The sequence below is a fragment of the Phascolarctos cinereus genome, unplaced genomic scaffold (genome assembly GCF_003287225.1).
Source record: "Phascolarctos cinereus isolate Bilbo 61053 unplaced genomic scaffold, phaCin_HiC Scaffold_1;HRSCAF=81, whole genome shotgun sequence".
NCBI classification, from domain to species: Eukaryota; Metazoa; Chordata; class Mammalia; order Diprotodontia; family Phascolarctidae; genus Phascolarctos; species Phascolarctos cinereus.
The window spans coordinates 191,373,452-191,393,857 of NW_027555514.1; the positions used below are offsets into that span (position 1 = coordinate 191,373,452).

A 20,406-nucleotide genomic window follows, 5' to 3' on the forward strand; every position below is an offset into this window, starting at 1 on the left:
AATGTTTGTAAAAATAAATTTTAAAAAACTTATGGGCTACAATCATGACTGGACATGGAAAACTGGACTGTGTTATATATGCAACATGATAAAATTATTATTTATAATGTAGAATTAAAGATTGTTATCAAAAAACAAAACTTATAGGTCAAAGGTAGAAATGTTTAAGAGAAATGGTACAGTTGTAGGAAGAATCATAAACAAAAATCCTTTGGCTTCACGAAAAAAAGTATGAAAACCAATGGTTGGGATCTGGGGAAGGGAAAGAGAGTAGGTACAGTAGATTTGAAGTAAATTGCTTCAATTATATATCATTAGTGATAATCACATTCCTTCACTTTCACCACATTTCTTTATGTAATGAAAGAAGAAACAATCAAAGAGAGGGAAAAGTATGAGGATATGATGGAAGGACATAATTAATAATCACAACTACGAATGTGAACAAAATGTACTTGTCTATAAAATGAAAGAAGATAGCAGAATGGATTAGAAAGTAGAATGTAACAGTATGTTGTATTCAAGAAACATTTCTTCTTGAAACATTTCACACAGAGTAAAATACAAGGACAGAGTAAAACTTATACCTCAGGTGTACAAAAAGGTGGATAGCAATGAATAGCTCAAATAAGCAACAATAGCAGCTAAGTACTTAAAAGAAAAGTTAATTAAGTTACAGCGAGAGAAAAAAAACCCAAAATTATAATAGTTGCAGATTTTAGTATAACCACCTCAGTCCTAGATAAACTTAACAAACAAGCAGAGGAAAAATGATAAACACATGAACAGATTTTTTTGAAAGTTAGATATAATAGCTCTCTTGTACTTATTTAATGGCTAAAGAAAGGAATTTCCATATGGTACCTTTACAAAACTGACCACGTATTATAGCATAAAAACTTCATAATAAATAAAGAAAAACAGAAATGTTAAGCATATGCTTTGCTGTTCACAACACAATTAAAATTCAGTACAGAAAATAATTTAGTTCTAAAGAAATGATAGATCAAAAAACAACTCAAAGAATCAATAGAAAACTTCATCAAAAAAGACAATAAAAGGGGCAGCTAGGTGGCACAGTGAATAGAATACCAGCCCTGGAGTCAGGAGGACCTGAGTTCAAATCCAACCTCAGACACATAACACTCACTAAGCTATGTAACTCTGGGCAAATCACTTAATCCCAATTGCCTCACCCCACCTACAAAAAAAAAAATGACAACAAAAGGACAAAACACTAAAACTTTTGGCATGCAAACAAAGCAATTAGGTGAAAAATTATAACATTAAACATTTTCTTTAACAAAAAAGAAAAAAATTTCAAAAAATTGTGTAGAAACCAAAAAACTGGCAAAGTAACATATTGTAAAACTCAACTAAACAAAAAATGCTGAAAATAAAAGATTAGCAAAATTGGCATGAAAAATTGGACTGATAACAAAACATAGATCTGTATTTAAATCAATTAGTAAACTGTTAGGTAATTTGATTTTTTTAAAAAGAAAACCTAATCATTAAAATAAGAGAGAAGGAGAATTCATAACAAATAAAGGTGAAATAATAGAAACAGCAAAAAAAATTATTTTGTCTAATTATATGCTCACCAAATCAATAACTTAGATGACTATGTTTAAAATATGTGGCTCTATTTTGTTTGACTATGCTTTCTTCTTACAAGAGAGGTTTAAATTTGGGGAGGTTTAAATTGGTGTTGGGGAGACAGGCAAAGAGAAGGAGAATAGAAAAATGAAGGGGAACAAGGGAGGGAGGAAAGAAAGAAAGAGAGAGTGAATGAAGGGAGGAAGGAATGAAAGGAGGAAGGAAGGGAGGGAGGTGAAAGGAGAGATGAGGGAAAGACAGATGGGAAAGGGAAAAGGAGCATCAATGAAACATAAAAGAGAACAAAAGGAGGTTCAGAGGGAAACAGACAACCTGGACAGCTTTTGAAACTAACATACTGAATTTATTATATACTTTCAAAGTTAAAAAAAAAGAATAATTTGTGTATAGAAGAAAATCTTGGTTATTTTATAATTTAGAATAACAAAAAAAATTATTTTTTAAGTTTTGTGAGAGAAATACTCTCTGATATTTATTGTGTTGACCTGGGACAAACAACCATTTAACTTCCCTGGTTCTTTGTTTTCTAATTTGTAAAATAGGAAGCTTTATTAGATAGTTTCTGCGATCTGTTTTAGTTCTAGATCTATCATCTTATGATCATATGAACCCAATTAAGTCACTTATCAAAACATATGACATACTTGTCAAATACAAAGAGATAGCACCCAAAAGCAACACTAGTTTATTATAAAAGTGTTTTTAAATTTTTATGGGGAAAGATGGTAAACAGAAAATAACAAACAGTATTGCCTCAATAAACAAAAAGAAGCAGTAAAATTTAGACAAAGTCAGTTTGAAGAAAGCTAGACGAGAAGCCCAACTAAGCAAAGTCACCCTGAGAGCCCAAGGATAAAACTGGAAGGAGGGCAACAAATACAGGAAAGGTAGAAAAAAGACCTGTAAAGATGTGTATATCAAATTCTTTTTTTTAACCATCAAACACAATAAAGACACAACATTTGGACTATAACATTCCAATCTCAGATATACTTCTTATGGAACTGAAAATAGCAATGAAGAAAAAGAATGGAAAATTATTTGTGGCTAGACTAAGTATTTCCAGAGAAGGCTCATGGTGGCAACACAATTTTATGGCTATTGAGATATCAGTCTGACAGAAGGGGAAGATGCCAATGGCTTGAAAAACTCTCAAACTTTATTACTCCTTCCCCTCCCACCTCAAAAAGAAAGAAACCAAGAGAACATTAATACCTACTGACCTAAGACTACTTTCTCATTTACATATAAATTTCAAGACGATAATCCAAACATAAGCATCTTTAATGAGGGAAGAGAAGACATACTGCACAGTAGCCACAACATTACCATCATTCATTGTTCAGTTGTGTCTGATTCTTCATAACTCCATGGGCCCTGCTGTCCATGGGGTTTTCTTGGCAAAGATACTGGAGTGGTTTGCTATTTCCTTCTCCAATGGATTAAGGCAAACAGAGGTCAAGTGGCTTGCCCAGAGTCACACAGCTAGTAAATGTCTGAGGCTGGATTTGAGTCAGATCTTCCTGACTCCAGGCCCAGCATTCTATCTACTGAGCCACCTAGCCACCTCCCAGAGTTGACCAAATGATTTAGGGACTACCAGATCCTATTTTGCCTATTACTTGCTTTGCTAGGGAAAAAAAAATCCACATTTCATTCAGGAAATTTTTTTTTAAAATCACCTGAAAGTCTCTCCTTCAATAAATTGCCCCTCATACATATGTCAAAATTATGGAAAATTCTCTGAAAGGTAAAGCAGAGATAACTTTGTTCAATGACTCTGGCAAAAGAGAGAGAGAGAAACAGAGACAGAGAAAGAGAGAGGTACTGACCAAAAAAAAGATATCTGCCACCATCATAGAGGAGATTTGGCACAAAACTCAAATTTAAGAGAGATTACCTAGTAAGGTCTCTGAGACTTCTAAATGTAGATGAAATTGTGCTAATTACATTAAGCACCACTTAATGTTCAAGTAGAACACCTCAGAGCCTCCAAAACGATATCCACAAATGTTCAAAAGAGTTTGACCTAGTTATCTACACAGGAAAAACTAAGCAGTTAAAGAATACCTACTGTCCAGATTATGGCATACAATTGGATGGATAATCTATAGAGCTCATCTGACTCTCTCTCTCTCTCTCTCTCTCTCTCTCTCTCTCTCCATATATACATTATATATGTATGTATGTATGTATGTGTGTGTGTGTGTGTCTTGGATAGACACTGCAAATGGAAAGCAAGTTAAGGCCAGAATGGAACAGGTACTGGATTGCCTTTGGGAAATTAAAAAATTGCAAAATTCTTTTAATGATGCCATGTTTTATCTTTTCTAACACCATAGTTCTTCTAGTAATGTACAGCTGGTGGCAAGTCATAGAACATTATATCCTTAATTAAAATTGACAATCAAAGGAACCATGGTCAAATCAATAAAGATGCAAACGGTGAGTATAAGCAAGCTGCAGTACAGTGTTATTGTCATTAATCTCACATTTTCATAGCACTTTAGGGTTGAGAAACACTTTACATTTCATTTGATCCTTTGAGGTAGGTACTATAATTATCCCTATTTTGCAGAAGAGGAAAACTGAGGCTGAGAAGGGTTAGGCAATTTGTCCAAGGTCACTGAGCTAATGTCTGCAGTACTATTCAAGCCCAGGAAGCCCAGACATCCCTGGCTCCAAGTCCAAAACTGTGCCATGCTGTCTCAATCAGGAATACACATTATTCACAAGGAATTATACAGAAGTGATATCAAGGATACCATCAAAGATGGGTTGGTTACTTAGTGACAACAAAGAATAACCAATAGATAGTTAAAGTGCTCCACTGGAGTCTTCTAAATAACAAAAGAATTTGAGAAAGGCCTCTGGCATGTTGGATTTAGAGCCTGTGGTGAAGTTTTTGGAGGACATGATGGACAATCATGCAGTACAGGCAACCATGAGTGAGCTGAGCCCTGCATTATGTACAGGTCACATCAGTGAGGTCACAGATCCATGTGGAGTATTGAGATGCTCGAGTCTAAAGGTGTCCCACCACCCTTCAGTATTGTGTTCATTCTAGCAACAAATTTTATGAAGTCTATTTATAAGCTGGAGAGCATCCAGAAAAGGGCAGCAAGGATGGTGGAAAGGTCCCAAGATTTTGTCATATGAGAATCATTTGAGGGATCCAGGGAACTTTTTACTCTGGAGAAGAGAAGACTTGGGGGGAACATGATAGTTGTCTTCATGCGTTAGAAAATCTATCATTTGAAAGAGACATCAGCTTTATTCCACTTGCCCCCTGACAGCAGAAATAGCATCAGTGGGTGAAAGTTTCAGAGAAGCTGTTTTAGCTTTTAGTAAGGAAATTTAGTACGGAAAATTTCTTAATAGATATTCACAACTGGAATAAGCACCTTTGGAGGGAACGTCAACATGGTATAGCATTAAATAAATGAACAGGGTTAAAGAATAGAGACTCTCTGTCTCTCTGTCTGTCTGTCTCTCTGTATGTGTGTGTGTGTGTGTGTGCGCGTGTGCCTGTATTTTAACTGGGAACTTCCAGATTAGGAAACTCCTTTTACCAGTTCAGCTTGGCACATTGTCCACAATTCATAAAGCAGACACCCTTGAAGCCTGGTCTCTGTAGAGCTCTTAAAGGTCTTCTCCCTTGGCTTGTCTTTGAGGCAATAGATGGCATATCAGAGAGAGGAAAAGGCAAAGCCTGTCTCCTTCTACTCAGTTCCTCCAAGCAACAGATAGCAGTACAAACTCCAAGGCCTCTTCCCTGACTTGACCAAAGAGCTCCCTTGAGATCAGTTCTGAGCTCTAAGCTCTTCTGTGAACACTACACTCTATTCTACTCTGCTACACTTTGCTCTACTCATCTAAAACAGTCTCTTTAGTGAAATGACTTGCCTCTATTTTGTGGTAATAAGATAAAATCCTTATTTCTGCCATCTCCACCATAACTAGGCAATATACATTTATCCCACAGTCATTTCTAGGAATGTTTCCTAGTTATAACCTTTAAAGTCCTCATGTCAGTCACATGCAAATTAGATGCTAGGAAACAAAATAATTCATCTTTACACTGAGCATGTATTTTTTCTTCGAGCGACTGGTTTTTTCAGTGTTTCTCTCATAAATGTCCTTGATTCTGCCTCTTTTCCATAGTAAAGTTGCCCACATCTGAAAAGGCACCCCTTTATATGAACATAAAGGGAATGGACTGGATGCCTATAAAGTTCTGTCTAGAACTGTCACCTCTGAAGTTTCTTCCAAGTCTGAGCTATTGATTCTGAGATTCTGATACCTGTGTGTCAGGTTCCCATTCAGCATAAATATAAAGAATATTCTAAGCCTCTTTTTCTCGTCAGAGAACAGACCTCCTTGAACAAGTTTGGGACCAGACTAGGATGTAATGGGAAACACAATCCTGGGTCACATATACTGTGAGGAATTAGACAGTAGACTGAGTGTAGACTAAATGTACAAGTATATGGATACGAGTAATCTGTGCCTCGAATTACTGAAAGGGAAAGATGGGAATTAGAGATACAAAAACAATAGACGTAGCCCATAACATACAAATCTGAGTTCAAATCTGGCCTTAGACACTTACTAGCTGTGTGGTCGTGGGCAAGTCATTTAACCCTATCCGCCTCAGTTTCCTCATCTGTAAAATAAGCTAGAAAAGGAAATGGTAAACCACTCTAGATCTTTGCCAAGAAAACCCCAAATGGGGTCATGAAAAGTCAGACACAACTAAAACAACTGAACAACATAACACACAAATAATTTAGATCTAGGGCTTTCCAATATGTGGCAACAGGTTAGAAACGAATCCTCAACATGTCACAATGCCCACCAGAGCAAGTATTGGCCCGACTAGTACAAAGCACCCTCAGGGAGGTAACCTGTACATTAACCTGCAAGGAATGGGTACTGCCTATCCATAAATAACCTGGTTCAGTTCTAGCCAGCTCAGCTAAAAGGCTTGGAATGTTAGCTGGGACAATACATATTGGGAAAGGTGTACTATTTTGCAAAGCTGTTTTGGAGACTAGTGTTGATAAATAATCACCTTCTCTTCTTACAAGGGAACTGATTTGGGTCACAATGTATCTCCTAGTGGCTGAAATGCTGTCCACCTGGGATAAAATTCATTGAGATTTTATCATCTTTACCATAATTTTTACTCTTACCATCTCAGTACCTAGGAATTACATCAGGATTTAGGCTAACTTTCATGGAGAAGTCATTTGGGTCCCCCTTGGGACTGTCTAGGGACCATGGGAACTTTAAGTCTGACTCCAGGGGGAAAAAAAAAGTTGGATGGTTATACATTGTTGCATCCCTTATGCAGAAACCTGTTATCCCAAGTAATTGCTGGCACTTGTTGACCCTGGGACTTGAGACATTCTATGGCTTAATAGCAATATCAATAATAACAATAAAGTTTGCAAAGTTTTATACATATATTTTCTCATATGAGCCTCACAACGGCCCTGTGAAACTATTACTATCTCCATTTCATAGATGAGGGTTCAGTGTAAATGATCTGCACAGTCAGTGCTTCTGAAGCAGGATTTTACTTCAGGTTTTCTTAACTTTAATTCCAGCACTCTAGACAATACACCTACCACATGTCCACTACATCAGTGTAACCCAATATGAGCCCAGGTTTATGGCAGTCCTTTGAGTTCATAGTGAGCACACAAGGGAATCTATAGGAAAGGATGTAGTGGTTTACACAACTTCATTTTGGAGAGTCAGGTAAGTTGGGCTAGGATTCCCTGGGAATTTTTTAACACAACTATGGGGAAGGTGCCTACTTCTTCAGATACTCTAGTTATAAATCAGTCACCTTTAAAAAATGATAGGAGATTCACCAATTTGCTAGAGAGACAGTGGAGAAGTTGTTATTATAGCTTGCCTACAACACCTGGGTAGGGCAATATATTGCATAGATCACATGTCTCAGAGACTTCTGATATATGCATGGTGGAGCCACAATTGTTGATTCACTTCCTCTGGTCTTGGACTTTAATTTCTCATTTGGATTTTGTTTGAATTTAGAGTGTTGCTTCTATTCCTTCTTACTATATAGGCCTGGTATCAATATATTAAAAAATACTAGAAAACAGATAAGATGAGAAGATGGTGGGGGTTTATTCTAGTCAGACACCATTTCAAGACTATAGATGAAGGAAAAAGTTTTATATCTATTCTTCATTTTCCATATCTATTACACTAAAAGGTAGAGAAGTATTACAGTTGCTAAGGGGGGGGGGGCTGGTAGTTAAAATTAGTCAAGATCTGGCTGGGATGAGAAAAGCTTCACCATGGAATTTCCAATAATCTTTCTAATCTCTCATTGATGATGCTTTAGTATAGTAAGCACGCTCTCTTAAAGATACAAAGTGAAATGGAATGGCGCGGAGAAATGGGGCTCCTTTATCCTCAAAGCTGAAACATAATCTATTCTAGATGCCTCACCACAGGGAAATATGGTCACAAGAATGTCTATAAGAATGTAATCAGGACCTAGGATATGACAACTGGAGGTGAACAGACAATGCATCAGGGCAGTGACAAATACAAGTACAGAAGTATGGTGTCCAACAGAATTTCTACCCCAACCCCACCACCTGAAACTTGGACTGAGCACATTCAAGGCAACATAAATGGGGGGTGGGGAGAAAGCAACAACAGAAATAGGACATCCAAGGCAGATGCTTACGTGACATTAGTAGAGGAATGAGGAAGAAACACATCTGATAGAGAAAAGAGGAGAATGGGAAATTGTTTAATGAATAAAACAAGGTTCTTTTTTCCAGAGGAAATATTGGACTTGAGCTAAGCCTGTACATTCTTTGTAGCTTTTGGTTATAGTTATTCATGCTTAATTAAATGCTTACACAAACCCAAGTTTTCTTCACGTAATTCCTAAAACTAGAAGGCCATAGATGAGGGTTGGGTCAGGGACCTGTTGAATTTGGTATCAAAAAATCTAGGTTCCAACTCTGCCACTGTGCGACATCGGGCAAGTCATATAACCTCTCTGGGTCTTAATTATCCTTCATCCATTAAATTGGGATATGAATATTTGGCACTGTATCAAAGGGTTGTTGTGAATCAAATGAGATAACAGATGTGAAAATGGTTTCTAAACTGTTATATACATATATAAACTATTATACTAATATAATATAAACATCATTTCTCCAGTTTCTCCATTGATAAAATGGAACTGACAGCGCTCCCTCTGCCTATCTCACACAGAGAGGATGAAACTATTAAAGAAAATAATAATTTGAAAGACCTCTGAGTGCTTGCTTCTTTTACCAGCATTTATAGTTTGGAAGGTAAAATGAATAAGCAGACACTGAAGAAAAAGCTTGTGTGGTGGAAAAAGCCCTGAACTAGGAGCTGAGAAATAAGAATTCTAGTTCTGCTAGTAGCCAGTTTTGTGACCTGAACATTCTAAGATTCTGATTCTATGAAAAAGATTATCAGTCTACAAAGAGGTATTATTGAGCTCCATTCTACCTAACCATCCACATTCTGAATAATTTAGTCAGCTTAAAATACACATAAACAAGGTCCTTTTTTTCCAAGCGAAAAAATCTTCCGTCTTATTTATTCCTTCATGGTATTGTTTTTCATAATAACTCTTAACTACTTGTACACATTGCTCCTGTATTTAGTTAATTTCAAGGAATCTTTATTAAATGTCTACCACTTTCAAGACATCCTGCTAGAGCTGCAAAGGTGAACAAGACACAAATCTTTCCTCTAATGACCCAATAATAGAAAGGAGTAGGGATAAGACGTGTACACAAATAACTATGATACAAAACAGAATTCTACTAAGTACAAAGCAGAAGTCGTGGAAGTAGATTTTAAGAAATAAGAAAGGAAGACTGATAGCTTTCAATTGACAGGATCAGAAAAGACTTCACTGGTGCCTAAGAAGAAAGAAGATGGAGTGACAGCAGAAGGGAAAGTCCATTCTAGGCAAAAGGGAGGATATATACAAAGGAATGACATGGGAGAGCACATAACAAAAAGGGGGGCAAGTGAGCATTTAGTTTAGTTTAACTTCATGGTATCCTGTGAAATATACAGCAAAAAGAAAGTTTAATTAAACCACTTCGGCCAGGTCTACAAAGAGAGTTGTTGTGAAAACTGGAATTGGAATTGAAAATATTGATTTGAAGTCAGAAGGGATGGTTCCAGTTCTGGCTCCAACACTTATTAGCTGTACGAACTCAGGTAAGTTACCTAAATTCTGAACCTCAGTTACCTAATCTGTTAAATGGTAATAATAATAATAATAACCTCACTATTTATTTCACAGAGCTGTTGGAAGGTAAGTACTTTGTAAATTTCCAGCACTTAGCATACTGCCTGGTACACAGTAGGAGCTTAATAAATGTTTACAAACTGGCTAAACTGCTACAGCAATGTGAGTTGTTGTTATTAATTTTATTCTCAAACTCTGATTATTCTAGGCCAGGATTGGGGAACATGCTGCCTTGAGGCCACATGTGGCCCTCTAGGTCCTTAAGTGAGGCCCTTTCACTGAATCCAAACTTCACAGAACAAATCCCCTAGGATTTATTTTGTAAAACTTGGGCTCAGTCAAAAGGCTACACCCAAGGACCTAGAAGTGCCATCGAGGCTATAGGATTCCCGCCCTTGTTCTATCTAGGCCATGCCTGCCTCTGAACTTTTATTGGCTATAAAAATAATTTTGATACTTGGTCAAATACTATATCATTATTTAAATATAATAGGAATGTATCTTATCTCCTCAGCTAGACTGGAAAGCTCTAGAAGGCAGGAGACAGTGTCTTATACTTCTGTATTACTTATAGGACTTTACATCTAGTAGGTGCTCTGTAAATATGTGATGAAGGAAACAAAAGTGTCACAATTAGAACTTTATTAAAAGAGTTTATATCACACATGGAGATTATGCATCATACACTAAAGTCCTGTTCTCATGCCCAATCATAGTATGAAAGATGACATCTGAATTCTCAAAAGTTATGCCAGTGGAGTATAAGCTTTCAGGTCCTACCAAACTCAAAGGGCTTTGAATTCAGGCCTAGTGATACACACAGCATGCCTAGCATCTGAGGACCACCAGCTCACTGAAGTTCCAAAAGGCTCATCAATGTTGGCTGCCAGGGTGATTTTTCTGACCACAGCAATTTTCAAAGACTTTATCAAGCTTTAATAAGAGTATTACACACTCTGTCCTCAAAATACTGAAGGATGCATGATATATGTATACAGTGCAATTTCCATTTCCAAATAGTAAATTTTTTTTTGAGATTTACCTGTTGTGATTTCAGTATTTCTATTTCATTCAACACAGGCTTTACTCCCTGGGGAACTGTCTTTGGAGCAGAAATTGAGGCACTGTACGACTTGTAGGGACTCCCATTGTATTTCTGTGAACAGGAAACAATGTTTTTAAAGTTGCACTCACTTCTGCCAAAGATGTGATATGTGGAGGAGCCACATATCATCCCCCAAATCAGGGACTTACTTGTAGAGTTAGAAGGGATGCTTGGGGATGGCTTAAGCCAACCTCCACACTCAATTCCCTCAATAATGTATCTAACAGATGGTCATCCAAACTCTGGTTAAATATTTCTTTCCAGGGATAGGGAATTCACATTTCTAGTGATGAAGAACTCATTACTTTTTTTTTTTTGCCAGGCAGTCCATTCTATCGTTGATCAACTCTTGATTACTTATATTGAACCAATATCTGTCTCCTTAATTTAATCTTAGTTTTGTCTTCTAGAAAAACAACAAGTCTGCATGTTTTTTTTCCATATTACAGTTAACTGGTCAATAGTCATTTATTATCACAAGCATTTATTAAGTGTTTATTATGTGTCAGATCCTATGGGCTAAGTGCTGGGGATTTTTTTAAAAAAGGCAAAAACATAGTCCTGGCCTTCTAAGGACCTCATATTCTCATGGGGGAGACAATATACCCTATATATATGAGATATATATATATATATATATATAGATATATATAGATATAGATATATAGATATAGATCTATATATATATGAGATATATATGGGCATAAGTAGAAATATAAATTTCAGGGGGAAAGCACTAGCAGTTAAGAGTGGAAGATGGCTTCCTACAGAAGATGGAATTTGAGCTGTCTTTTTTTTTTGCTTAGGCAGTCAGGGTTAAGTGACTTGCCCAGGGTCACACAGCTAGCTAGTAAGCATCAACTGTCTGAGGCTGGATTTGAACTCAGGTCCTCCTGACTCCAAGGTGGGAGATTTATCCACTGTACCACCTAACTGCCACTTGAGCTAAGTCTTGAAGAAGGCCAGAAAAGCTAAGAGGAGTAAGGGAGGAGGGCATTCTAGGTATGGGGAAAAGATAGTAAAGGACAGAGTTACAACTGTAGAGTACACAGAGGGTGATAAAGTATAAGAAGCCTGGAAAGGTGGGAAGGGGTTGGGTTGGGAGGGACTTTAAAAGTCAAATAGAGGGGTTTTGATTTGATACTGGAGGTAAAAGGAGACTTTTAGAGTTGGCTGAGTAGGGGAGGTGGCAGGATCATACTTGTACTTTAGAAAGGTCATGTTGGCAGCTGTATGGAGGATAGATTAGAGTGGGGAAAGATTTGAGGGAGGGAGACAATGAGATGGCTATTGTAATAGTCTAGAAAGTGATGGGGGCCTGTATCAGGGTAGTGGCTGTATGAGAGCATAGAAGGGGCCATATAGGAGAAATGTTGTAAAGTTAGAAACGACAAGATTTGATGACAAACTGGCTGTGTGGGTTTGAGTGCACATAAGGAATAAAGTGTTACCCCCAATAATAATAGAGAAATTAAGGAAAGGGGAGGGTTTGGGGAAGAAATAATGAGTTCTGTTTTGGGCATGTTGAGTTTGAGATGCCTATGGGGCATCTAGTTTGAGATGCCCAGGAGTCAGTTGGCAATGCAAGAATGAAGGTGAGGAGAGAGCCTAGGACTGGATGTAAAGATTTTGGAATCATACATATAGAGATGATCATTCAACCTGTGGAAGTTGATGAGATTACCAAGAGAAATCATGTGAAAGAGAAGAGGGACAAGATTAGAGTCTTGTGATATCCACAGTTGATGGGTTTGCCTTGAATGGAGAGGAGCAGTCAGACAGTCACAATTCAACCCACATCAGTCATATCTCCAAAGCTAAGCTCATCCCCCCTTTCCTTAGCTATTTCTCACGTAAACTTGTTTCAAAGATACCCAATATTCTAGTTGTCTTTCTTTGACCACTACTTTTTCATGTCTCTTAGAATGTGGTATCCAGAACTGAACACAATATTTCAGATTTGGTCTGACCAAGGTAGAACATAGAGTGCCACCTCTCTTAACACCTCTATCAGTATAAAATCACATTAATCCCCACTTGAACCCATACTTTCCTGAAACTTAAACCAGCACTCTACCCACTGTACCACATTACCTCTCATTTAATTTTTATCCCTTTTCATTTTTTTCAGCACAATATTTTAGTCAACATGCCACCTATGTCCTTATCCAATTTATTAATTAACGAACAGGAAATGTCCTAGAACAAAGTCTTGTTGAATACCACTAGAGACCTTCAGGCTGAGAGCAATTTGCCTTGTTACAGACTGGAACTGAAACTCAGAGAAGACAATCCCAAACCTCAATCACAGAGCTGGCAGAAAAAGTCACATGGTTTAGGATTCAAAAAAGCATCCCTAAGCACAGAGTACTGAAACACATTTTTTTTCCAAGTCTATTATCTTTAGGTGACTTCAGACACATTCTATGCATATAGACATATAACTCTAGGATTTCTTTTCCCACAATGCTTGGACTGACTGTATGACCAGTTGAGAACCCTGAGAGGTAGACTGTGCTTTATAAGAAAGGGGGTTTTAAAAGTGGGACAAAATAGCAGGAAAATGTATAGGAGAGGCAAGAAGCAAAGTTCCAGGTAGAGGAGGGAGACAGAAGAGAAACACTTGGAGCAATATGGCCACCGTGACTCAGAGAGGCTGCTGTTACAAGAGATTTCTTTAGCCTGTCTCAAAAGACTCCTGGGAAAGGCATTCCAAGAAGATGGCTTTACATCCTAAGCATTTGTCATTGGGGTTAGAAATCCAGAAGTGATTGTGCCCTCTTACTATGTTAGAGAATCAGATGAATTAAAAGGGAATTAGATGATAATTTCCCCGAAGGTATAGCAGATTGCTCTCATATGTGTCTGAATGCCAAGAATACATTTGCTATTTGATTCCCTTCCCTGTTTTTTTATGTCATGTCTTATGTCTCATGTCTTAATTTAATGCTTTTGTATTGAATTGATGTATTTCTTGTATGGTCTTTCCATAAAGAATAGAGTGGATTGAGGCCAAGTCAGAAACCGTATAATTGGTTACACCAAACAGCTACTCTGAACCCAGAGAGTAACAAGATATGTTACCTCCTTCCTCTGGTAAAAACAAATAAATGAAAAACAACAACAACAACAAAACCCATAATCTCATCAAGTACACAGGCCCATATAAAATCACATATCACAAGCATTCTTTAATTGATATGAAGTATAGGGACAGGAAATTATCCCAAATACGTAACAGCATCCACATAAAAGTTTGCATTCAGTATACCGGTTACATAGATCAAATGCAAAAATATAACACTGCATGTGGAATTTTCAAATACAAAATACACATTCTTGCATTCCATTATTGTTCAAAGAAAAGCAGTTAGTTAGAGGCAGGTAGGTGGCTGAATAGATAGAGCACTGAACCTGGAGTCAGGAAGCCCTGAGTTCAAATTTGCCTTCAGACTCTTATTAGTTATATGACCCTGGCCAAGTCACTTAACTTCTTACTTGACCAAGTTTTCTCAACTGTAAAATGGGGATCATAATAGCACCTACCCCAGACAGATGTTGTAAGGATCAAAAGAGAAAATATTTGTAAAGTGCTTAGTATATAGTGCCTGGCACATAGTAGGCACTTAATAAATGCTTTTTCCCTTCCCAAAGTCCAATAGGCTATGCACATCCAGAAATTTCCAGTCTTCTATGCCATTACTATGGAGCATATATGGCCAGCTAGGTGGCTCAGTGGATAGAGTGCTGGGCCTGGAGTCAGGAAGACCCAAGTTCAAACCCAGCCTCAGACACTTACTAGCTGTTGCCTTGAGCAAGTCACTTTAACCCTGTTTGCTTGTCTGTAAAATGGGCTAGAGAAGGAAATGGCAAACTTGGCATCTATGCCAAGAAAACCCCCAAAAGAGGTCATAAAGAGTTTGACACAACTGAAACGACTAAAGAACAATAAAGTATATAAGGTCAATTCCAAGGGTCCCCATTAGTCTCCTATATTTCTCTAAATCAGTTCCATCACTCCTACATTAAGTATTCTTCTCTTGGCAGGCAGGGATATCCCTCTGAAAAGACTATCATTTTTGTATTGAGTCCCTTGTGATAGTATTGGTCAGCTTCAGTGCCCTGTGACTAATTTGGCCTTATAGCTGCTAAAGATGTAAACATAAGGTGACCAGCTGCTGAGGATGGAATGGACTCCTTCAGCAGGTCTTGAATATCATTATTAATCTATTCTTCTTTCATCATAAAGGTTTTTTAAACACCTTAGGAAGGTGCTTAATGACTATTTTCCAAGTAACCCCTTCAACAATTACCTCTCTGAGAATCTCAGAATGTCCTACTGATTTTCAGACAGCTTACGTAATACAACCACTACTTTGCCTTCCTTCCTAGATACCTCAGCCAGTATCTAACATGCCTCCTCCCTAAAGGTTGCACAACAGATTGTAAAGTCCTTACAATATCATCAGAATGAAGAATACCTAAAATCAGTAGTCCTCAAGAGGGCAAGCCCTACTTCTTTGCATCAGTTTCCCAGTAACTGAATAGCTGTGATGACTATTTGGCCTAATGATGATTTGAGTATACAATGTACACTGACAGCTGGACAACATCACTTCAGTGGTACCTGGCACATCCTCACTAAATGCTTGCTGACTGACTGGCACACAGTTAACTATCCAGTACCCTTCGACATAGCTGGATTTCACTTAAAGTTATACTGTACAGGATATAATGTCACTTCAGCAATAAACAAGTACAGTGACATTTTGCCACAAAATGACACAGTGGTTATTTGAATCAACTTGTCTGGCCTGCAATGGAGTTTTCATTGGAAAGCCGGCTATCCAATTACAAACTAGAATAAAAAAGGGGGGCGGGGGCGGAATCTTCAGTGTAACCAGCATGGAGATTATTATATAAAAGCATGGTGGTAACACACCAAAAAAATCTTTAAATATCAATGCCTACACCTATCCCAATTTTAAAAAATATTTACTGCATCCTTTCAATGATACAGAAGGCAGATTGAGCTTTAACTTGACCCAGCATTCCAAAAACATGAGTTTCCACAAATTTAATACCTTGCTGTCTGCCCAAGTTCACTATGGTTATTTTGGGTAATCAATGATACATCTTGCATCACCTGCATAACCTGCAATCAAGTCCATTTTCTATTGCCAGGCTATATAAATACACAATCAAATGCAAAAGCATTTAATGAAGACATGAAACAAGGTAGATAAGAGATGGCATGATGACATAGTGGATAAAGAACTGGATTTGGAATTGGGAAGACCTAAGTTTGAAACCTGCCTCAGAAACTTATTAGCTTTGTGACCCTGGACAAGTCACTTAACCTTTCTCAGCCTCTGTTTTCTCATTTGCAAAAACGGATAATAACACCAAACTCACAAGGTTATTGTGATGATAAAGTGAGATAATATAGGGTTGTCCCAAAAGTTTTAGTGTAGTTTTAAGCTTTATTAATGGCTTAAATAGTTTAAAACTTTGCAACATCAAACTTCATATAAAAGTTTTACAAATCAAAGTTAGGAAAATATTCGTTGTTATTATCATCATCATCATTATTAACAGGGAGTTATTATTAACCTACTCCACAAATAAGTGGAAATTAATATACCTCCAAGGATATTACAAGTGAATTCCCCTTAAATCCTGCTGCTGCTGATTCCCCCACCATATCAAGGTGACACAAGACCCAGTGGTCTTCAGAACTCACAGATCCAGTGGTAAATACTTAAGTTGTGCTGCCATCTATCTGTCTCTTGGAATGTCTTTTCAAAGACTCTCTCAAGCAGGCTTGAGAATTGGCTAAAACTTCTTGTCTTAGCTCTGGAGTCATGAGGGTCCAAACACAATGGCTAGGTTGAGGATACCATGGCATATTCCTCTCCAAATGTGTTATCTTCTGTCTCCCCCTACAACTCGAACTCTATTACTTGCCTCTCCTTGTTTCCTTATGTTTTCTGCCACTGCCCTTTCCCACTTTTTGAATATCTCACGTTGTAGATCAACCCCCGCCAGTCTTGAAGTAGTGTCCATATGCTTTAGTTAGCCCAAGCATTATTGGGTCCCAAAGTTATATCCACTAAACACACATATAGCACATGTGCCATGTTTAATTACATGGTTAATTACACATCTCTATCCCATAATGACCATAACAGATTTTAACTTGGCTAAACCTTTGTATTTTCCTACCTTAGAGACTTAAAAAGTTAGCATGTGAAGGGTCTCCTTTATGTGAGTTAATATGATATAATATACCATGTGATTACATTTTATTTATGGATTTGCCCAATTTGGGTTAATAGAACAAATCTCACAGATCAACTACAGGTTGAAAAAAAATCTAATCCCTGAGAATGCTGCCAATATTGTACATATATATCACAGTGGAAGGAGGTGATAACCCTAAGAACAAGTAGATGAGTTTCTTCATGAGTGGAAACTCATGACCATTATGGTCTTGTTTTAGAGTATATAGAAGAAAAAGCCCCAGACTAAGGGTTAGAAGACCCCAGTTCAAGCTCTGACTCTACTACTAGGTGTGTCAACCTGGGCAAGTCTGAATCTTTCAGAGTTTGTTTGTTCGTTGGTAAAATGGGGATAAATGATACCTCCCCTACCTACCTAGAATTATTGAATCCTAGAACTGGAAGTGACTTTAGAATTCATCTTGTATGACTTCCTTCTGGATGGAGGAAATCTCTCTACAATCTCTTTTTATGAGCTGTCCTGTGATAAGAAGCTCAGTACCCCAGGAGGTGCTTAGTTTTATTTTAGGGCAATTTTAATTTTTATGAAATTCTTCCTTAAATTGGGGTGAAATCTATACATCCCACCTCAGTCACTTCCACTCCTTGATTCTGTTTTTGCCCACAAGAGTCAAGCAAAATAAATGTAATCCCTTCAGTGATAACAGCCTTTCAAATATTAGAAGACAGCTCTCATGTCCAACCCTACCCCCACAGCCACTGCAGGCTTAGGTTAAGAGGTTCAAGAGAAGGCATTTCATAATCTGCAAAGCATCATTTAAATGTGAATGGTTGCTTAGCTTATGTTTACAGATGGAAATGTGGGTATAGGAGCTAGGGCGGTTAAAAGATAGCTCATTATGGTCAGGAATGACTGATCTTTCCTCACCATCAGCCTTGCTGGGAATGACATGAGAAAATGGAAGAAATTAAGTGAACAGGAGCAGGAATGAGGGCGTGGCTGCGAGTACACCTTTGGAGGTATCACGGAGTCCCCTAAGTTCCATCTTCTTCCCCTCCAAACCCCAGTTCTGGACACAAGTGGCAGAAAAGATTGGATGGCAGATCCTTGGGCCTTGGGAAAGGATATGGAATGGAGCTCCTCAAACCCTGTTTTCCTTCCCTCACTTCTACCCTCCTGCCCGGCCATTCCCCTCCTCCTACCTTCTCTCCTTCTATATAACCTTCCCTCCCCCTTTCCCTCAGTCCCGGGTCCCTCCTGTCCGCCTTGAGGGGCGGGCCAGGTTGGTGGGAGGTTCTGAGGTGCGTCATAAAGCGACCCCCTTCCCCGCTCCTCCTTACTTTGGTCCGGTGGGGGCAGGTGTTGGAGTAGCCTCACCAAGCCGGAGCAGCCTGACCTGGCTGCAGCAAGAGACTAAACTGGGTAATTTCCTAAGCGGGTAGAAGGACCCACCCTCCCTCCCCACCCTCCCAGTCGCTATAGAAACTGTTTCCACCCTTCCCAAGCAAAGCTTTTATGACTCTAGAGCTGAGGATGGGCCCTAGCTCCCAGCAATTAAATAACCATCTTGTTCGGCCCTCGGCCCTCTAAAGGCAGGAAATTATGTGACAACATATTTTTTTCCCGTAATCTAAATGGAAATATGGTTGTTGAGGGTATATGTACAGGTGAAAATTACTAAAGAAAATAATGGTGTGTTGTTCCATTCTTTGTACACGTATCGCCAAACACCTAGCTGCAGTGACTGGCATATTAGTAGGTGCTGGAGAAATACTTGTTGGTTGATTAAAGTTTTATTTCCTTACATTAGAATCAGTTCAGTCTTTTTTCAGTCATGTCTGACTCTTCATGACCCTAATTGGGGTTTTCTTGTCAAAGAAACTGGAGTGATTCCCTTCTCCAATTCTTTTAACAGATGAGGAAACTGAGGCAAACAGGGTTGAGTGACTTGCCCAGGGTCACACAACTACTAAGTATCTGAGACCAGATTTGAACTTATGAAGATGAGTCTTCCTGACTCCAGGCCTGGCATTCTATCCAGGTGCCACCTAGCTGCCCTTTTAAGAATTGTTAAAAAAAAAAAAAGTACTTGGTTACACTAGCAAAAGTTCTGAAAATCAAAAAGAACTAAATTGAACTTTCTAGCAATTTTCTTATGGAATTTGTTAACATGAAAAATATAGCCTCAGCTCAGAGGTGTGTAGAATATATATGTGTATATATATACATATACATACACATATACACATATGTGTATGTATATGTATATATATACATACATACACATATACATATATGCACACATACACACACACAGACATACATGTAAAAGGGTAAGGAGGCAGTAAGGACATCTTGGTGGCACAGTGCCCGGAGTTGGGAAGATTCACCTTCATGAGTCCAAATCTGGCCTCAGACACTGAGCAAATTTCTTACCCTCATTTGTCTTAGTTCATCTGTAAAATGAGCTGGAAAAGGAAATAGCAAATCACTCCCAGTATCTTTACCAAGAAAACCCCAAAAAGTCAGACACAACTGAACAAGGAGGCAGCATGTACAAAGGGGGAGAGTATGTATACACTACTATGTGAATGTGTGTGTGTGTATTATATAATACAAAGAGTTGTGTCTGCATGAATATTATGAAGGATGTGCCAATTAGATTACATAAGTAATGAATAGTAGAAATATAAGTACTATTTTAAATCTAATATAATGCCCTTTTTCACAAAGATGTAAACAAACTAGTCTAAGCCTGTTGAAATTTGTCATAATCTTGTTATAACTCATTTATGAGTTACATAACTGGCCCTGATCAATTCTGCGAAAGTGTAGAGGACCACAGGTGAGTAGGACTCTGACCCTGATGGCTGTATAAGCCCTCTCAGGTGAGGAGCCGGCTCCTTGGCCTGGATGGGTTCTCCACTCCCCAGAAAGAAGGGCGGCTAGGCAAGCTCAACCATAAACAATGCTGCTAGCTCAAGCACAGTCAGCTCTAGCACAACCATGTATCAAGTATTGCTAGCTCATGTATCAAGCATGGGGACATTCCGGGAACAAGAAGTACATGGTGTTTTCACGGGAACAGCCCAGGAGAAGGACACAGCCAGGATAATGTTGCAAAGAGATGTGCTTGTTG

At 38.2% G+C, this 20,406-nt stretch overlaps 1 protein-coding gene across 4 annotated transcripts in view; it reads right to left on the reverse strand.

Moving 5' to 3' along the window:
- Nucleotides 1-18,685, reverse strand: part of DYRK4 (dual specificity tyrosine phosphorylation regulated kinase 4) — a 72,540-nt gene extending 53,855 nt beyond the window's left edge. For 3 of the 4 annotated variants that reach the window (XM_078155884.1, XM_021001441.2, XM_078155885.1), the window contains exons 1-2: nt 18,608-18,679; nt 10,962-11,075 (exon numbers count right to left, since the gene is read on the reverse strand). The gene's annotated coding sequence lies outside the window, so the exon portion shown is untranslated. Of the gene's footprint in view, nt 1-10,961; nt 11,076-18,607 lie in introns of all 4 variants that reach the window. The other variant, XM_078155883.1, reaches the window with a different exon arrangement.
- Nucleotides 18,686-20,406: the final 1,721 nt, after the last annotated feature.